Source organism: Protomyctophum bolini (assembly GCF_963924005.1).
Source record: "Protomyctophum bolini genome assembly, chromosome: 12".
In the NCBI taxonomy this organism is placed as follows: Eukaryota; Metazoa; Chordata; class Actinopteri; order Myctophiformes; family Myctophidae; genus Protomyctophum; species Protomyctophum bolini.
In genome coordinates this window covers 30,265,238-30,283,696 of record NC_137873.1, presented here as the reverse complement: position 1 = coordinate 30,283,696, position 18,459 = coordinate 30,265,238, and positions in this window count along the sequence as shown.

The window sequence follows — 18,459 nt, the reverse complement described above, 5'->3', positions numbered from 1 at the left end:
TAGTTTCAATAACACACAAGGATATGTTGTATGTATTACCCATCTCTGAAGTCCCTGTGCAAATTTCCCTGAAAACAAGTTGAACTGATGCAGTGGTGCTATGCACAATGAAATACCACATCAATACAACAACAGAACACAACATAATACTTCTATTTCTACAACACAGTCAGTTGGCACAGTTCAATTAGTACAGATGGCTTCTTTTCACCTCGATCAATACACCTTTCAAACTAGTTAAAAGTAAAAAGGATTCTCTATTAGAAAATACGTTTTATTTCTTAGAGGAGACCAGATAATCTCTTTTAAGTTTGAGTTTGATGGTCCATTTTCTCAGACCTTGTAGTAGGCTTATCTGCTTCCTCAGCAGTTTTCCAGTGAGGGCCAACTCCAGGGACTTATGAGAGTTTGATGCTCCCTTGCTGCCAAGTGTCAGCAGGCCAATGAAAAAAGACCTCCAAATCTCCTAAGCTCAATATTTAATCAGGCTCTGGGTTACATTCGCCGTTTTATTAGGTTAGAGAATTCTACCTCCCAGAGACTTTGATTGCTCCAAAAATGTTTGGCAAAAGAATGCGCCTCTTTGAACTAAATTATAAATTGCATGCATGTTTTTGCAAAAGCAGCAGAGTGTGGATAATTTTGTTTATCATTATTAGTTATTAGTTGTAGTAATGGCAGTATCGGCAGTGGTAGTAGTATAGTACTGTTGTGGTAGTGGTGGTGGCAGTGGTAGTAGTACTAGTAGTAGTAGCAGCAGCTAGTAGTATTCTGTAGTAGTAGTAGTAGTAGTAGTACTAGTAGTTTTAGTTGTGGTGGACGTGGTTAGCTGTAGCAGCAGTGGTAATATTATTTAGCAGTAATATCATGAGAAGAAGCATTCATTATCCAAATAGTTTGACCATGAGTGAGTCCGTCTCTCCAAACCTATTCAGCCAGGACTGGAGAAGAGATTCACCTGAGAATCACCCTGATGAGCTTGTTCCAGGAGGGCATTACTACTGGTTAAGTACAAACACCTGCTAAAATATTGGCAATTAGGACATAATTAGCTGCTAATGTATTTCTAATCCGAAGCGAGCCATAGATTTGTCTTTTTTTGCGTAGACTCCCTTTTTTAATGTTCTCTGTTGTTATTGTTTTCCTCAGGTATTTGTATCCCGAGAACATTGACTAAGTGCCCTAGTTCATCATATGCAAATGGCTTATTAATTACACATGCATTATGCCTGTATTCAGGAGACATCAAAGGGCCTGCGAGTCTTCAGATGGTCCCTCTCTGTACCACACTCAGGTTACAAATGCCTGCGTGTGCACTTTCCAGCCAGTCTTTTCAGGCAAAATAACTACATCCTCAATTAAACATTTTCACAGGAACCCCTCTCTTCTTGCCTGTGTTTGAAAAACATCTCCGGTGGTCTGGATGTTTGTTAATTGGAGAACCGCAAATACACATTTGATATTATTCGAAAGCAAAGCAAAACCTACATTTTTAACGTGATAAATTCAAAGTGCCTATGGCTATTCAGTGTATATGCCCCAATTAATTTGTAGCCTACTTATATTTCAGTTGATCAAACTGTCTCCATCAAAACAGTTCTATCACCAGTGACCACCTTCGCATTTCAACATCACTGTGATTCAATTTAAGATCAGGCCATTGCTGTGGTATGTATGTGACTGACTATGCATGTTTGTTCTGTCTATCCCTCCCTGGTGACTTCTGTGTTAACGACCCATACAGCAGGTGTCACAGTGTGATTTATACAACCTATAATGCCTCACATTGATTAGCAATACGGCTCTAATGGGATGCCAGCTCTCAAGCTCAGGTTCAAAAAACATATTGCACGATGCACCCCCCCCCCCCCAACATACCCACCTCATGCCATTATGCATTCCACTTTTGCATGAATATCAGCAATTCAACCTGTCCAATGAGGTGGCGTAGAGGGAGTTGTGCAGCGTGTGCAATCACTGTAACCCTGGGCAGTCCTCTGTTATCAGTCTCTGGTGGGCTGCTCTGACTGGGTGCTGGTAGCATAATTAGCACTGCACACGCTTTGATGATAAAATGGGTAATAGGGCATCCCTCTCCTCCCCTGCCTACCTGATTTTTACCACCGCTTATTGATCTAATTAAAAATGATTTAGCCGTTAATGGAGCTTTTAAGTTTTAAGTATTATTTTCTTTCTTCTCTTTGGAGAGGATGCTTTGATTAAAGATGCCGATATAAAGACACGGTCAACTCTCAGAGACGGACATCGATGGTATTATGTTGAACGCTGCCTACACTAAGAAGGAAAGATATCTTATCGGAATGTAATCTAATGGTGTTTGCACTGTCAGTGCTTCACACATGTCCTCCTGCCGTTAAAATACATTTATTTTAAATCCACCCAGCAGAATTCACGTTTATGTGAGTCTCATTCACACATCCACAGATTCCACACCATTCACAATATCAAAACTATATTGCTGTTTTTAAGGCTCATTGATAGATGTGCACTGCAATGGAATATTCCCTTCCCTTGTACAGTAACATGCATCAAAAGCCACCAGGTGGGGCTCATTCGTTCATAAGTTACTCACACTATTTAATTTTGGATGGAGCTGCTATGCCTGTGTTGCTTTTACTGCCGTTAGGGCTGTATAAATGCTTAAGTGAGGTGTTATTCTATGGCACTTTTGTATGGCACCTCTAGACCTATCATTCCTCATTAGGAGACCAAAGTGTTTGTGGTTGTCCTCATTACTAAAAAGGTAGAGCTCTTCCCCCCAGAGGTAACTTCATCAACACCAGAGACAAATCTATCTTAGGTGCTCTATTTATATTTCTGACTCACTGCCACAAAGATTTATTCCACACTCCTGTCAATCCATCTCTCTAATGGGCAATGGCATCCTTTTTAGTTTAGCTAGCTGGCATATGTGCGCGTGTGCGTGCATGTGCGTGCATGACGTGTGCGTGCACGCACGTGTGTCCATGCACGGGTGTCCATGTGTGTGTGTGCATATCTCATCTCCCATTATATCCAGTCAGATAATGCTCACAAAAACAAATACCTTGAAGTCACGTAATCCCTCTCGTATCCAAAGTGAGTCATCTTCAGAGAGTGAGCTCAGATGTCATGTAATTAAGATGATAAAAAAACCATTTGCACTTGCATGGGTTATTAATGTGGACTAATGATGCTCAGATCAACTATAAGATGTCTGCTAGTTGTGGGGTTAATCTCCTCATTCTCGCAGAAGCCATAAAGATAAACATCCCAAACACAAATGGACTCGTGCAAATCTCAAGAGAACCAACTTCACAAGAAAAGTTTTTCAGGGCCAAAAATAAACTGTCATCCTCTCTGTAATAATTTGCAATAATTTGTTTTTTAGCAATTATTAAGTGATTTTTTTTTTTTATGATTCAAAGTTGTATTGCTTTTTCAGTTTAGGCACAAAGGAATGACTGAGAATGTACATAAAATAATCATACGAACGAACAAGTAATACAACAAATGAAACAAAACTAGACAAGAAACTAATAAATACAATAGACTACATCTTGCATTAGATCAAATAAAATACATACTAAACAAATCAGAATCTATGGTGTAATACTAAACTTGTGTAATAGTGACATATAACTGTTTATCAAGTTATATGTTTTGTCATTATCGTTTATGACATTGATGCAGATAGTAATGGACAAGAAACAAGAAAGACTTGACATATTTCTTTATCAATCACCAAAACATTTATGAATCATTATTAAATGATGACAGCTAATATGATCACTGTCTTATTGTCAGTGAAATGGCACCACTCACTATTGACTCTGGAAAGATTCGACACTTAAATTGCTTTTGACGTGCCCACAATCCCACATTGATAAATCCAGGCAACGCAAATCCAAGGTCCGCTCGTATGGGAGGTGCAGATCGTCTCCCAGTGCAGAGAAACGTGTGTAAATGTCATGGCATCTGATGACTTTATCATGAGTCTTCTGATCATTACAATGTCATTAGTTGGCAGACACGGTTTGCACCTCGTTAATGCACACACAAACACAATCCTAGGAGTGGCGGATAATGTTGTGGTGTTGGTGTTTAATGAGGGGATGCATTTGCATACTGGCCTCCACCCCCACTCCCATTTCCCACCCCACCCCTCATTTATAAAAATAAATCACATTAGAAACATCACCAGCTAATAAAGTCGACTCCGGCCCACATCCCACGTCCCAGGGATGGCCAAGTTTCAGCGCAGGAAATACACAACGCCGTCTCATAGGACCAGGGGAAACCTATTATAGAACATATTCTCTTATGCTTCTGGAACATTCTTCATATTAAAGATGTGCTGCTCGAATAAATTATTGTTGTTATGCATATTACAATCAGATAATATATCGAGGCGTCTCCCTAAATACAACTCTTCAAGTTTTTAGGTTGATGGTGAAAGTCAAATTATCGAAAAGATTAACAAGTAGCCTAATCGAAGTGAGATTTAATTACATATCTATTTCTTTGGTAAAATATTTTGATTCTGAAATAGTTTCTAGTCTTTATTGCACATAATTGTACAGCTTTACCACCCCAGGTGAGGGGCATTCACTGTGATTATTGAAAGCTTCTATTTACTTTAAGTAAGCATACTTATTTAACTACCCAGACCCTACGGTATGTTTTACTTGCTATTTACAATACGTTGGAGTGCAAAGAGAAGAGTTTAAAAAAAGATATCCATGTACAGTAAGCACACTTTGTCTCGTGTCTGAGTGTCCGGCCGTGTGTGCACACATTTGTGCTCCCAAGTCAAAGCCTCCTAAATAAACAGTGTGTTTCGTGATGCCTAACGGTGTGCACGGCCCATGCACCGCTGATGTCCATCCACCAAGGACTACCACTGGCCCCACTTCGCTCACTTACTTACTCCTTGGCTCACTCCATCCTTCCTTCATGCTCAAATTGACACTTGGTGCAGAGGCAGGCAGACAGGGGGCCTCTCCGCCCCGCGCCTCCAGAGATGTGGCCCAGCTGTCAGCCGTCTAATCCAGTCCAACCTCCCCCTGAGCCAGGCAGGAGCTCCAGGCTGCTCCCCCTCATCCTTGAGCCTATGGCACAGCAAACAACACAGATCTACAGTATACAACACAAAAAACACAGCAGGCCAGGAGGGGAGCACTTTGCCATAGTCAAATCGGTCTCGACAGTTAGTCCTTCGTCAATCATGCGCAGCCATGTGATGCTGGACTTTTTCAATCCACCGTCGCCGTTTCACAGAGATGGCGCTTCATCGCGAGCTGCACTGTCAAACCTTTAAATCAGGTTTTGATGCATGATGCATCGAAATGAAACGAGTGTAAAGAAAATAATCAATTTTCGGACAGAATGAGATTGTTTTGAGGGTAGTGGGACTTAAATGCACTGCTGATAGCTTACAGTGAGTGTAGTGTATATTATCTGGAGTTAGAACTTAACTCTGAATGTGTAAAAAAAAAGGACCTTTACACTCTGAGAGTTAAATTAAAACTCCGGACTTTACTGTGCCAAACACTCAGAGAGCGACAGACCTTTTAAACGTTCTTGTTTCCAATCAGCTCTCACAGTCTGAACAAAGACGTCCCCTGGCTATACAGACTGCTTTTACATCATGGGTGTCACTGTTGGCATTGTTACTATGGAAACTATTGTACAGTCAAAAAAGCACATTGACAAAATCAGATGTAACTGGCACTAAATGAGACTCAATCTTTTTGACAACGTCTTTTTCTTTTTTGCTTTAATTTGCCTTAACCGTCTTAGCAAAAAAATACTTTCCCCTTTGAGTATAGGAATATGTATTATCATAATTAACGCTAAGCGAAAGGAAGAAAAAAGAAAAGGAAATACGGCAGGTTGAAAATCTAGGCTATGGTACTGTATTTGTTTGGGAATGGTTTGTGACTGTGGCACGGCAGTGTGTGTATATGTTTTTGAGGAGTGTGTCTGTATATGTTTCCTAAGGCTCCCTGTGGCATTCCCCAATATCAGTATTCCTGTAGATGTGTTTGATGTGTTTGAAGCCACGTAGCATACCTAGGAACATGACAGTAAACATGGCAGAGGCTCTCCCTCAGTGGAGCAGTGATGCACGTCACCCCTCAGATGTGTGTGACGGGTGTACAAACCAAACCCACCGGGGCACGCCGTCTCCTGGGAGTCTCTCCCTTACTGCGCCGCTCTGACTGGCTGTGTGCTGCTCAATACAAAGCCGCTCGGAATAATCCCAACCCTCCCTTCTGAGAAACAAAGGAAGGGAACCAAAACGGAAGACAAACAAAGCAAGAAAAAAAAAGGCAAAATATGGACTTAGGCAAAGTGACAAGTTTTTGGAGCCCTACGTGACCCAGCAGTAGTAGATGTCATGATATCTGCTATCCTAATGTTTTCCCCATGTTTCATGCCTTGGAAAATCACTAGTGTATGTTTCTCGCATGCATCCCAGGGGAAATTAAGAGGCGCACTATGTATCTCCTGGGGATTCCACCAAGAATGAGAATAAAGCAGGCAACATGAAAGAGGAGTGTAGGTGTGAGGGAGCTATTGGTCTGGCAAAGGGATTGCCAAACACATCAAAATAGAACGGGTGTCGAACAAGACAGCAAAAACCGGCAGCATTTACACATGCCAGCGAGAGCACCCTACTACCGACATGTGAGACATTTTTCCACGTACACATTGTGGGGTGCATGTGTTGTTGTAGACTCATGTCAGTCTGAATTCCATGAAGTGACACGCACTACATACTCACATCACAGAAGGGCTTTGAATGTGGTTTTGGGGTTAGTGAGGGATGCCATTTGTAAACTAAAGGTATCACGATAGCACACAAGCAAAAACCTTTGAAGGGATATATCCCCATGACCTTGGGCGGTTTAGTCAACAATTATTGTGCATGAATAGTTTCTTCCCAGCATGGAAATATGAGAAAACAAAGCGTGAGCTATGACACTTGTTCTCAACCTTTATAATGTCGATATGCGTTGGGCACGGACCCCCTTTTGATATGATGTTTGTCTCTGGGACCCCAGTCTACTGTACACTGTAAAATGTACAAATGGAACCAAATGGACCCTTATGGGTCCACTCTTAGAGTTACAGATTTCTAAGGATCCATTTGGTTCCTAACTATCCATCATCTAGTTGGGGACCCCCTGGAACCCCCTCAAGCACCCTTTGGTGGACAGCACGTTGTGAATCAGTGCTCTAGTCTAGTCTATGGTATGTGACTTTGTCTGGAACGTTTTCCTCAACACAGAATATTTCTACTATGACTAGGAGGAGTATTATTTTGTATTATAGCATTAACGTATCTGTTTACAGAAGCCAGTCAGTCTCTCATGAGAATGGAGCGATTTCCAGAAAAATGTGGCCTATTGGGGACATGATTGTTGTTCTCTTTTTAATACTAACATTGGGACTGTTGTCGGTGTTTCGTGAATCTTTAGGTCCAGCATTATTCACACACGGATATATCACACAATCTACTACACTACAGTGTGTGAAATCAGGTTTTTATCCCCCAAGAAAGAAAGAAAGAAAGAACGAAAGAAAGGAGTGTGCGGTGGAGGGGTGGTTCATTGGGGTCAGGATGACAGTAAAGAACAGATGAGATGGGGCTGCCGTGTTTTTTTTTTCTTTTTTTTTTTTTTAGGTGGGATATTGTAGGAGGGGTGAAACTAGGCCAGTGTCCAGACTCAGAGCAACAGAGGCCCTGGGTCCCTGGATGCCCCATGTCAGCCCTCTGACAGGAGAGATGGGACCTTAACACAGAGTTTTTTTTTGCCTCCCATCTCCTCTGAAGAGCCACCCCCCTCTCTGTCTCCCCCTCAGCACGCTCACCAGTCAAGAGTTTGAGGAGAGAAATGCACTCGTTACAATAAGGAGGGCACATGGCATGGGACCTGTGGCTTTGAGTGCAGCCTCACACACACACACACACACACTGTAGTATTGGCAAACTTTGCTGCCAGCGCTGTGCATTATTGCACAGTGAGTTGATGCGCAGTAAATAGAATTGTTGAGACAAGTAACATTTAACCGCACACTCACATTGCTGTGGTGTAACATGACAGCACACTGCATTGCTCTTCAGTGACCCTCGCTGTATAGAAAACAACAGGATGATGTGTCAGTGGGATTTTGTCAAGGCAGAAATGTCAAGGCATTTCACTGCCGTGAAATGGAGTATGAATTAAGATGTGGGCCAGAGAATAGAATGAATGCACTTGAACGCATCACTTGCACTCATCCTTTGAATGCCTTTCCACGTGATCTACTCCGCTCACGCCCCGCCTCCTCACATTATTGTATGTAAGGGTTTTGTTGGACTTAATCAGGTGGTCTGTTACCTTGGCAATTAAAGCCTTGTTAGAGTTATAAAACCTTGAGAGTCAAACGACGAGCGAGTCCCCAGCGAGTAAAACCACAGAGCAAATCCTTAAACCAAACAGCCTTCCACTGGGAACATTTCTTCTCCGAGGATGCATGTGTAATTATCTCGGCTTGTTTGGGGGGGAAAGGAGGAAAAACTGTTTCACTCCCTCTTGTTTGCCTTAAAAGCTCATAAGTGTTTATTGGAGTTAATTAATGAGGTATTCAGAGCGTTGTGCTTGATTTGAGAGAGATATGACAGGATATAGTTGATTGCAGTGTATTGATATGGGATTCAGAGGGTTAAATTGGATTTGAGGACGGTTGACAGAAAGCTTGGCAAAAAAAAAGAACTTAAAAAACCTACCTGGGATAATTAAGTTAAGTAATTTCCAGGGAACACACTACGCTATGAAAGTGAAATACCAAAATATAGACATTAAATCTCGATTCTATGTTTTGTACAATGGGCTGCACGGTGTAACACAGTTAATATTAATCAAATTAGGTGCTCTTAATTAACTTTTATAAATTAATCTTAAAAATATCGCTGCTAGGTCTGATCCATTTATCATTTATTCCCAATTGATACAAAACAACCATTGCGACATATGCGGCGCTAAACTAGGCCATCTCTCTCTCCCAAATGGATGTTCTTTTTGAAAATACGGTTACATATTTGGGCAATATGGAGTGATAATTTATCATTATTTAATGATCTCCCACAGACAGTACTTCACACATGGTGCAGTCAGCGACAACAGCTGTACGGGATCTTGATGGGGTAATTCTCCAAGACACATCTCCCCTCAGCGCCCCATCCCACCTGAACCCTGACCTCGTCTTTGGTGTCCAGCAGAGAATTTTGTCTGCTGGACACCTTGTCTTTTTTAAATGACTATTTCAGCTCCTCTCCTAGTTTCCTCCCATCCTTCCCTTGTTGTCTGTTTCTCCTTACCTCCCTGACATTCTCCCCTAAATGGGTCTGGCATACATCCCACTGTTGGACAATAGTGTGTGGGCGGTGTTTGGGGAGGTGAGCCCTTCTCCGGGACACACTAATCAGCTCCACACGAGGCCCAGTCCGCCCCGGCGCTGGACAGGTGAGTGGAACCACTCGCTACACCCCCTGGCTGCTGCTCGGTGCGAGGGTCAAATCAGCCCCTATCCTCAATGCCCCCAGTCACTCCTTCATTCTGGTGTCCCCCATCACCTGGCTCACATCCCCCCCACTCCCCGGTCCGCTCCTGGGGGGCTCGGAGGGAGGGGACTGTGAGCAGTATGTGAGCAGCTGCTCCACCAAGGGAGCGTCCCGAATGCGCCTTCTGCCAGCCCCGTGTGAGTTAACCTTTTCCTTTAATTAACACCATCCCAACTCCCAACCCGCGCCACCGCCGTCCGGAGAGAGGTTCTTCTCGGGGCTTACGCTTCTGTCAGGAAAGTGGGGGAGTCATGGGGGAGCACAAAGTAGGGAGGGGGTGGTGGTAGGAGAGGTGGTGAGGGTGAGGAGGGGTGAGGAGGGAGGAGGTGGGATGAATAATGTGCACGTGGCCTGGGAGCGAGGGTTCTCCTAATCCTTCAGAGCCCTCTTTAATCCACATGCCTTCACAGAACCACACGGCACACCAGTCATTTTACACAGCTGCTTCTTTTCCAGGGATGCAGAACTTAATTGGACACACTGATGAGAAGATGGCTGTTCATAATTTGTGCCACAGCTCATTACTCTGTATCAGAGTAAAAAAATAAAAAGCCTTTGTCTACAATTTAGCCATCGAATACACATTTGTGACGCACAATGGTTTGAGTTAGTTGGTTAAATTATAGATTTTCTTCAACATCCCCTTTCCCCCCCTTTTTACCTGGGTTGTTTGCTATTCAACTTCAATGCGGATGTATCACCAGTAATGCACACACAGCACTACCGTACTGCCATGCTCTTGACTGAATAAGTTAAGTTTGTCAATTAAATTCTGGAGAGCATGTTAAGCAAGGAATTAAATGAGGTGTGATATATAGCTCCAGTGAACGAGGCAGTCATTGGACACTAGCGAGTCAGGCTGATTGTGTTGTGTAGCAGAAAGGTGCGTCAGGCTGATAGTGTTGTGTGAGGAGGGGGCAGGGGTCTGATGCATGCTGCATGTTCTGTACCAGCATGTGGAAAGGTGAAGAGGCCAAAAACGTACTTGGAATGAGGGCCTCCTAATGAGAACGCGCTACTAATTGAGGAAGAAAATTTGGCCGTTCCTTTCAGTCAAATTGAATATCGCAAGGTTCTCTTTCCTCCTCTTTCATCGTGTGCGCTGTTGCCAATATAGAACATTCTCGTCCTTCCCTGAGAAATGTTTATGTCTGTCTTGGCTCATGGTACTGCCTCCAGGGATCTTCTTTCTTGGCATGTTCATAGTGGTCACCATTTACTGAAGATGGTCTGTGGAGGTCAAAGCCATTGTAAAGGACATAAAAAAGAAAACGGAGTGATTCTGGATCACACTATGAGATCACCCCTTTGTGGTTTAATGGTTTTCTTCATGCCAATAACACGTATTTGAAGATCATTGTCCAAGCAATGAAGGTTAGGCCTAAGCAAATTAATCTGCAATTCAAAGCTGCCCTGGGCAAGGACCATGGTGGGTTTGAGTGAAGATTGTATCAGTGTGTCAGGGTTGATCAGTCAATTATAAAGGTATTTACTCACTGATAATAACCTGAGAATGTGGTTAAAAACATGTGCCCCTGGTCCAATTGATTGATTGATTGAAAACTTGAGTTTGCAAATGCAAAAGAAGCACAGAAGTTCCATACTAAATTATGCTAAAAGGATAAATCCAAGAAAACACTATGGCTTGTTTCCACTGGGGTCCTGTGTATTCAATTAATTATTAAACATTTAAAGACAAACAATAATATACAAAAACACCATATAAATGATTAATAATAAAAAGGTACAGTAAACAGTACAGTAAACGGGAGGGCGGTTGTGCTGGTGATGAGCTTAGACTTTATACAGGGCCATTTATGAATTGCATCTGCCTGTAAGGGATATTTTAGAGTGGTTCTGAAGGAGAATAAGGAGTCACACATTTTTAGGCCATTCCACATTTTGGTTGAGCCGTATCTGAGTTGAACATGATTTGTGGAGCTCCCTCTGGTGTTGAACCTGCTTGTGAACATCCTTAACGTTTTTGAAGTAGTTTGACAGGTACATGGGTGTCTTTTTAGCGTAGTAGTGTACCATGTAGACCAGGCCCATTGCAAGTCGCTGGACTCTCTCTACCCTGAGCCATCGCACCATAGCTAAATGAGCAGGGGTTAGATGAGTTGGAGGTGTGAGGCCAAGGCAATAGCTTTGGGATGTCTGACGCTGGTACCGTGAGTCAAAGTGACATTAGATGAGTGCTACTGCTAGTAGTCCCCAGTGTATTCCTACTGACCAGTGCATTGTGCCCTGCATAATGCACTTATCGAATAATAAGTGTTGGGGCCTAAATGCTTTTTGTTTGTTTTATTTAAACAAATTAATGAATTAATTGAATGCGTCTTTCAATCAGTCAGTCAGTCAGATTGGTGGGTGGTTGTCATGGTTACCCTTATTACCTTACCTGTCACTAGGTGATGACACTCAGGTGCGACAGGGGAAGACGACACAGTTTTCGACCGTGCGTGGTCGGTGGTTCAGTTTGTTAAAGTTTATTTGTAAGTTCACACAGTTATATTGAAGTTTTGAGTACTGCTGCAAGAACGTGGATGTTGTTAATAAATGGATTGACATATCCAAAAGAGACTGGATATTGAATTAATCATGCACGCGTCAAACTAAAGTTCAACCCAGTTGCCCTGCTGTTTAGCCTGGAGGTAAAGGCTTTACAATAAGGATTAGAGGGGATCACACTAGCAATAACACCTAAGCTGTCCTTGCATCACCAGACATTCAGCAGTACCTGTGGAAAGTGACGCCAAATTAATGTGCAACTGAACACGACATGCATGGGAGAAGTGAGTTTGAACAGGTTGACCGTGTCAAGTGGCTAAATCTCGCCAGTCTCTACGATTCAGAATAAAACATGGACATACCAAAATGAGTATTCCAAGAAGTATGAAGAAACGTTCTGGATTCCTAAGATTACATCTTGGTCGGAAAAATAACACAACATTTAGCAGTGCAAAGCGAATTGATCCCATGTGTTTGCCTCTAACTTCCACGAACTATTGAAAGGCTCCATGCTGTAAAATAATTGGTCAACTTTGAATCTAATTTGTAGGTTAGGATTGACAGGTGTGTTCCCTAAAATATGTCCTAATTTGTATACCGGGTATGTATCAGAAAGTATCCACACAAGACCCAAAATACTTTACTCAGATATAGGTGATAGGCTCAGTCACTGAGCCCTAAGACTGAAAGTACACATTTTATGAGGTACTGGTCAAATAGTTCAAAACAGTTTTGGACAATAACTTGACAATAAATGTACTACTATTGTTTGAGTAGCTGTATTTTGAGACTTTACTTGCACTAGGAAGTGAAAGAAGTGCATTATGAATTCATCAGAATAATCACTTAGTTATGTGACTTTGTTTCTTCAAATGTCTACTCTACAGCAATGCATCGATGTTAAAATGAAAATGTAATTTGCAATTTGAATAATTTCTTATTAAGTAGTACAAGTTTGGCTGAGCAACTTTCTCTTGTAGTTGAGTAATATTTGACCTGTACTGACTCAAATACAGTAAAGTACTTCAACCAATGGTTGAAAATATATTTTTAAGGGGCACTGGTTACACAGAAGTGAAGCTTGTTATTGGCATGTTGTAGCAGAGCTAATGCAAACGCAGGTTATGATCAGCTAGCCATAACCTTATATCTCATGACTGCATATTGGTGATGCTATCGTTATTGTTCTGCACAGATTTGTAGTTTGCTGAAAGTGAAATAGCGATGTCTTCCCTGCTAACTGTCTGCATGCCTCAACTATCTACTGCCCACTGTTTGAACTTTGATTATGATGAAATATCTTCAGAACTCTCTGGCGTCAACTCTGTAAAACATCAAACACATGTGCAACAAAGGCAGGCTTGAATTAGGCTATTCTGATTATGCCCACTTTGGCACAGTTTGTCAGTGGTTAAGACCATTCTGCGGAGCCCCGGGGTAATGGTAGGACACTGACTCATTAACTATGAACATAATGATTTACAGCTCATGTACTGTCTGGCTGCATGGTAGCCTGTCCACCGTGTTTGTCACTGTCACCACAGTGGGCTGCTGATATGGGAGGATGTTTTGAAACTGAGGAGGACATCCCTTTTACCACTAGAGCGGTGCCCATGTTGTGCTGTCAGGCCAGGCCAGATCCATATACGGAGATATACGGATGATCTGACAGGTCCATATCGCGAGCAGAGGCTTTTGTGCTTGTTCTTGACCACCGGAAATGCATGGCCCACCCATGCAGTTATTATATATGTGTCACTTTTATGTCCATATATGGAGGTCTTTGCCAAGCATGCCAAATGAGGCTTTTGTGCTGGTTCTGGACAGCCGGAAATGCAGAGCACCCGTTCCATTCCACTCATCTGTCTGTGTCCCTTTATTCCTATGGAGTTCTGTGTCAGGCATGCCCAAATATGGAGTGTTGTGATGTCAGAACAGGCCAGCTTATGGAGTTCTGTGTCAGGCATGCCCAAATATGGAGTGTTGTGATGTCAGAACAGGCCAGCTCCATACAGTATATGGACCCTGGGCAGGAGCCCTGTCCAGAGGCCGGGCAGAGGCCTTTCTTGGGGCGGTTTTGATCGATAGGTTCACAATATAACAGGTCGTATCTGCTTTTATCCATGTTCATTTGCTGTTCATATTCATATCACGTGGTCCCATTTTGTAATCATTAAATATGCCATTTCTTAAGGTCCCATTGAGTTCATGCCAACAGCCTTTTTATTGGACTTTAGATAATCTGAACCTCAGTACAAACAGATTAACACACACAGACAGACAGACAGAGACATGGTGCATTTATAGATAGATAGATAGATAGATAGTCCCAGTCAGAGTTGGTGTCGAAGTATCCTTGAGCAAGACACTGAGCCCCTAATTGCTCCTGATGAGCAGCTTAGTGCCTTGCATGGTTTCCTCCGCCATCGGTGTATTAATGTGTGTGTGAATGGCTGAATGTAATGCACATTGTAAAGCGCTATATAAGTGCACCATTTACCAACAATATTCTATAAAAATACATAACAGAACAGCCACACATGGGCTGGAGAAACCTGGAAAGCACTTGTTCGTAGCATATGCCCAAAATTGGGCTATAGGTGTAAGCTAACTATTGGCTATAATAAGAAAGAAGACTCTCAGTCACCTTACTACTGCTATAATGAGGAAGTCATGAGATAGGACTACATACGGTATGATCCGAAGATCACCAAGACGAGTCCCGACTAAGACCATGAAAAAGTTATCTTGGTTGTGGTTTCCAGTACTACTGCCCTGTAGGCCTAGGCCTGTGGTCTATTTAGTTGTATTCATGATCTTGTATAGACCGTGTTGGACATGTATCATCAGTTAAATGGCTGCGTAGAACCTACCCGGGGAGAATATTGGGATCATCTTATTAAAGTTTTGGTGTTTCTTAGTCACATAGCATTGCTAAAAAAGCTGTGTTTACTGTAATGAGCCTTGTTGTTTGCTATTCCTGGTTACACACACTACTGATCGTCTGTGAAGTCAGTGTCCTATAGCTTGAGGCGTGATGTTGCAAGTGAGGCCAGCGTTATTGTAACATCCAATAGCCTGGGTTATATGATGGAGTAAGTAAGGGGAAAGCTGCCAGGACCTTCTCCTCATGAAGACCCAGAGCAAGGGCACTGTCTCCCCAGTCCCATAGATCAGCCAGCCCTGAATGTCAAACCGCACAGCAGCCGCTGCGGTGCCAGGAGTCCCCCTCTTGCTCCCTCTCTGGCCCGTGATCCGCTGTCTGGTGACACCACTGCGCTAATGACCTGGTTTGGGAGTTGCTCCACGGGGCTCCTTGGCTTGGGAAGATGGAAGTTGTGGATATCCAGCTGGAAGGTCACTGTTAGTGTTGACGAGGACCACTCACTACATGTTCCATCTACTTCCTGACATCATTCAGTTTACAAGGGTATATTAAGACGTCACTAGGAACCTGTGGATGACCTTTCCTTAAATAGGTGACATTCGTTATTGGAAAAACGTATAGCCTCGTTGCCGATAGGGATGATGCTATTGATTTGATATGATATTTGTTTTATTGATTATACCTAATTATTAACCAAGTGTTCTTTACCAGTAATAGTTGGTTTAAAAACATTTGCCTCCATGTTTAAATGCTTGATAATGATGTTGTTTAACATAGACTACCTCAACAGACTTACCTCTCGTCTGCCAAATATTCTATGATTGTTAACTCTCCATGTACTTTTTGTTCTTTTTATTTTTTAATCAGTTTACTGTCGGAGCATGCCTCACTTCTCAGAGAGGTCAGTGTTTGCAGTCAATCCCCCGTCTCGATTCTCTTTTTCCCGTTCCCAGCCTCAGGAATTTGGCTTGTTGGAGCATAGTGAAAGGTCCCCAGACGGCGTTCCTCTAGTGATGGGGGGGCGCTGCCTCGACCTCACTCATGCCTGGTGTGGGTGGCATCCGACTGGGGAGACAGCAGTGTAGGGGCCAGACATAAGCTGATGATGGTTCTGGCCATCTCTCATAGGACCAAGCCTTATTCTCAGGGTCATGCATTCCAGCAATCTCAGTAATTATAAGCAAGGAAGAAAAAAAGTTGAATCTTCTACATTTCTCAAAATGAACGTATACCCAACTCCTCAAGGGAAACATTCACATCTCTGAGTTGTAGTAGCTGGATGGGTTTTAATGAGGCAAGTCAAGTGCGTGTGTGTGTGTTTAGTGTGCATCTATGTATGTGTATCTTCCCTCATCTAACGAGTGTAATTGACCGACTGTCCTTGTAAGCCGCTGCTTTTCACCATTTGTGGGGGCATTCTGCTAAATAGCCCTCAGTGATGATTATTTCTACAGGAGATACTTCTTTGGGATTCAACTTTTTCTGAGTTTGAAAGTAAGTAACTGCTTGTTTTTGGACATTATGTCTTTGGAGCCAGACGGACAGTCAGTGGGCGAGGGGGCGATGGGTCAGGAAGAAAAGCCAGCAGATCCTGCCCGCGAGGGCCACAGATTCCACTAGGGAACATTTCACCCTGCTGAGAGAGGCCGAATGAATTCTCTGATGCTCTGGCATGCATGCTCACTGTGGCGTCTCTGTGTCTAACCAAAAGCTATAGGTGGTGGACAAATCAGCACACAGCTGCTCTTTTTTTTTTACCACAAATACTTTTATAAGAAGCTTAGGTCTTTTGAAAATAGAATTGTCCGTTTTCCTGACCTACATCATCTCATAGCCTGAGCTTAGAGATAGCGACGTGACTGGCAGTATCAGCTGTGTACGTATAATGATGAACACTAGTGGAAGGTACAGCAGATTCATTTGGTTGAATGAAATGCACCGCAGTGGCGTTCAAAAATAAATATCTGACCCGTTGTTTATGTGCAGTGTTAAGGTTACTTTAAATACGTATTAATAAGTAAAGGGTTATGTTATATATTACTTTCCGTGCTTAGTGATTGTCTCCACCAGGCCGAAGGCATGGGGAGACCGGGAGAGAGTATGTTTTGCACTGCGTGTGTGTGTGTGTGTGTGTGTGTGTGTGAGAGTCCGTGTGTAGGTCCGTGTGTGCGTACGTCCGTCCGTCCGTCTGTTACCAGTCTGTCCTGATGAAGGTCTAATCGACCGAAATGTTGACCAATAAAGAGCAACATTTTTGGCAAGTTTCTGACCCTTCTTTGTTTTTCAAAGATAACCTTTTTAAACCAGCTAATCTTATCTCCGGCACCTTTAACCCGGTCGATGCCAAATTCTGCACACACACTCCCTGGATGCCAACGATGAACCTCTTCCCCAAATTGTCCAGAACGGCCTGTTATAGCGCCACCAGGAGGCCGACTTTTGTAAAACACATTTCTTTATATTACTCCTCCAGATTCTGTCCAAAAATCCTGCAAATCGTTACACAGTATCTCTATAGTCATGTGTTCAAGACGGATCCGTCCGAAATTTCATATTCCATCCTAATTGGCTAACATTGGCTTTCAAAGTTTGCAGGATTGGCCAGTTTTGAACAAAAAGCCTCAAATCATGAACGCAGCGTGCAATTTACGTGAAATCTTTAACTTTTTATTAGAATCTTAAAAATATAAAAGTAATAGTTTCTGAAAGTAATGTGTCATTGACGCTAAATGTAATGATATTATCCAATTTGTAAACGTAATCAGTTATATTATTTTGTTAGACTTGAAAATAATCTTATTGTATAATGCATTAAGCAATGCTTTGCTCCAAACACAGTTTTTATGAAAGACTTTCAGACAGAATAGTAATCCTCATGCAAGGAACAAAGAACCTTTTTTTGCAGGGTGGGGAACATAGAACCTGGGGAACATGGGTACGGTCCCGTAATCATAGATGCTACAGTGCCATGCTTTGCTTTAAAAGCAAAGCACCTTTTTGGTCATGCACCCCCTGCTACCTCCCGACCTAGCTGACGCACCCCCCCCACATGGAAATATAAATTGTATAAGCTATATAGAGAGTAGAGACATACATTTCCTATTCATCACATATATGCAGTGCACATATATGAACCTGAATATGGCATATATATGCAGCATAGGCTATATTCTGCATATACTTGCCATATATCGGCATATGTTAATATATTTAAAATAAACCCATAGCACCACCATTAGCCTTTTCATGTCTCGCACCCCCTAGAAGGCACTCACGCACCACAAGGGGTGCACGCACCACAGTTTGGGAACCACTGAGGTAGACAATAGATACTTTTTGGGGGGTTGATTTTCAATGTGCCTATTTATTTCAATATAGTCAATGTAATATTTGATTTTTATTGCTGTACTCATGAGACTATCTCTCAAGGCTGAGCGATGTCAACCTG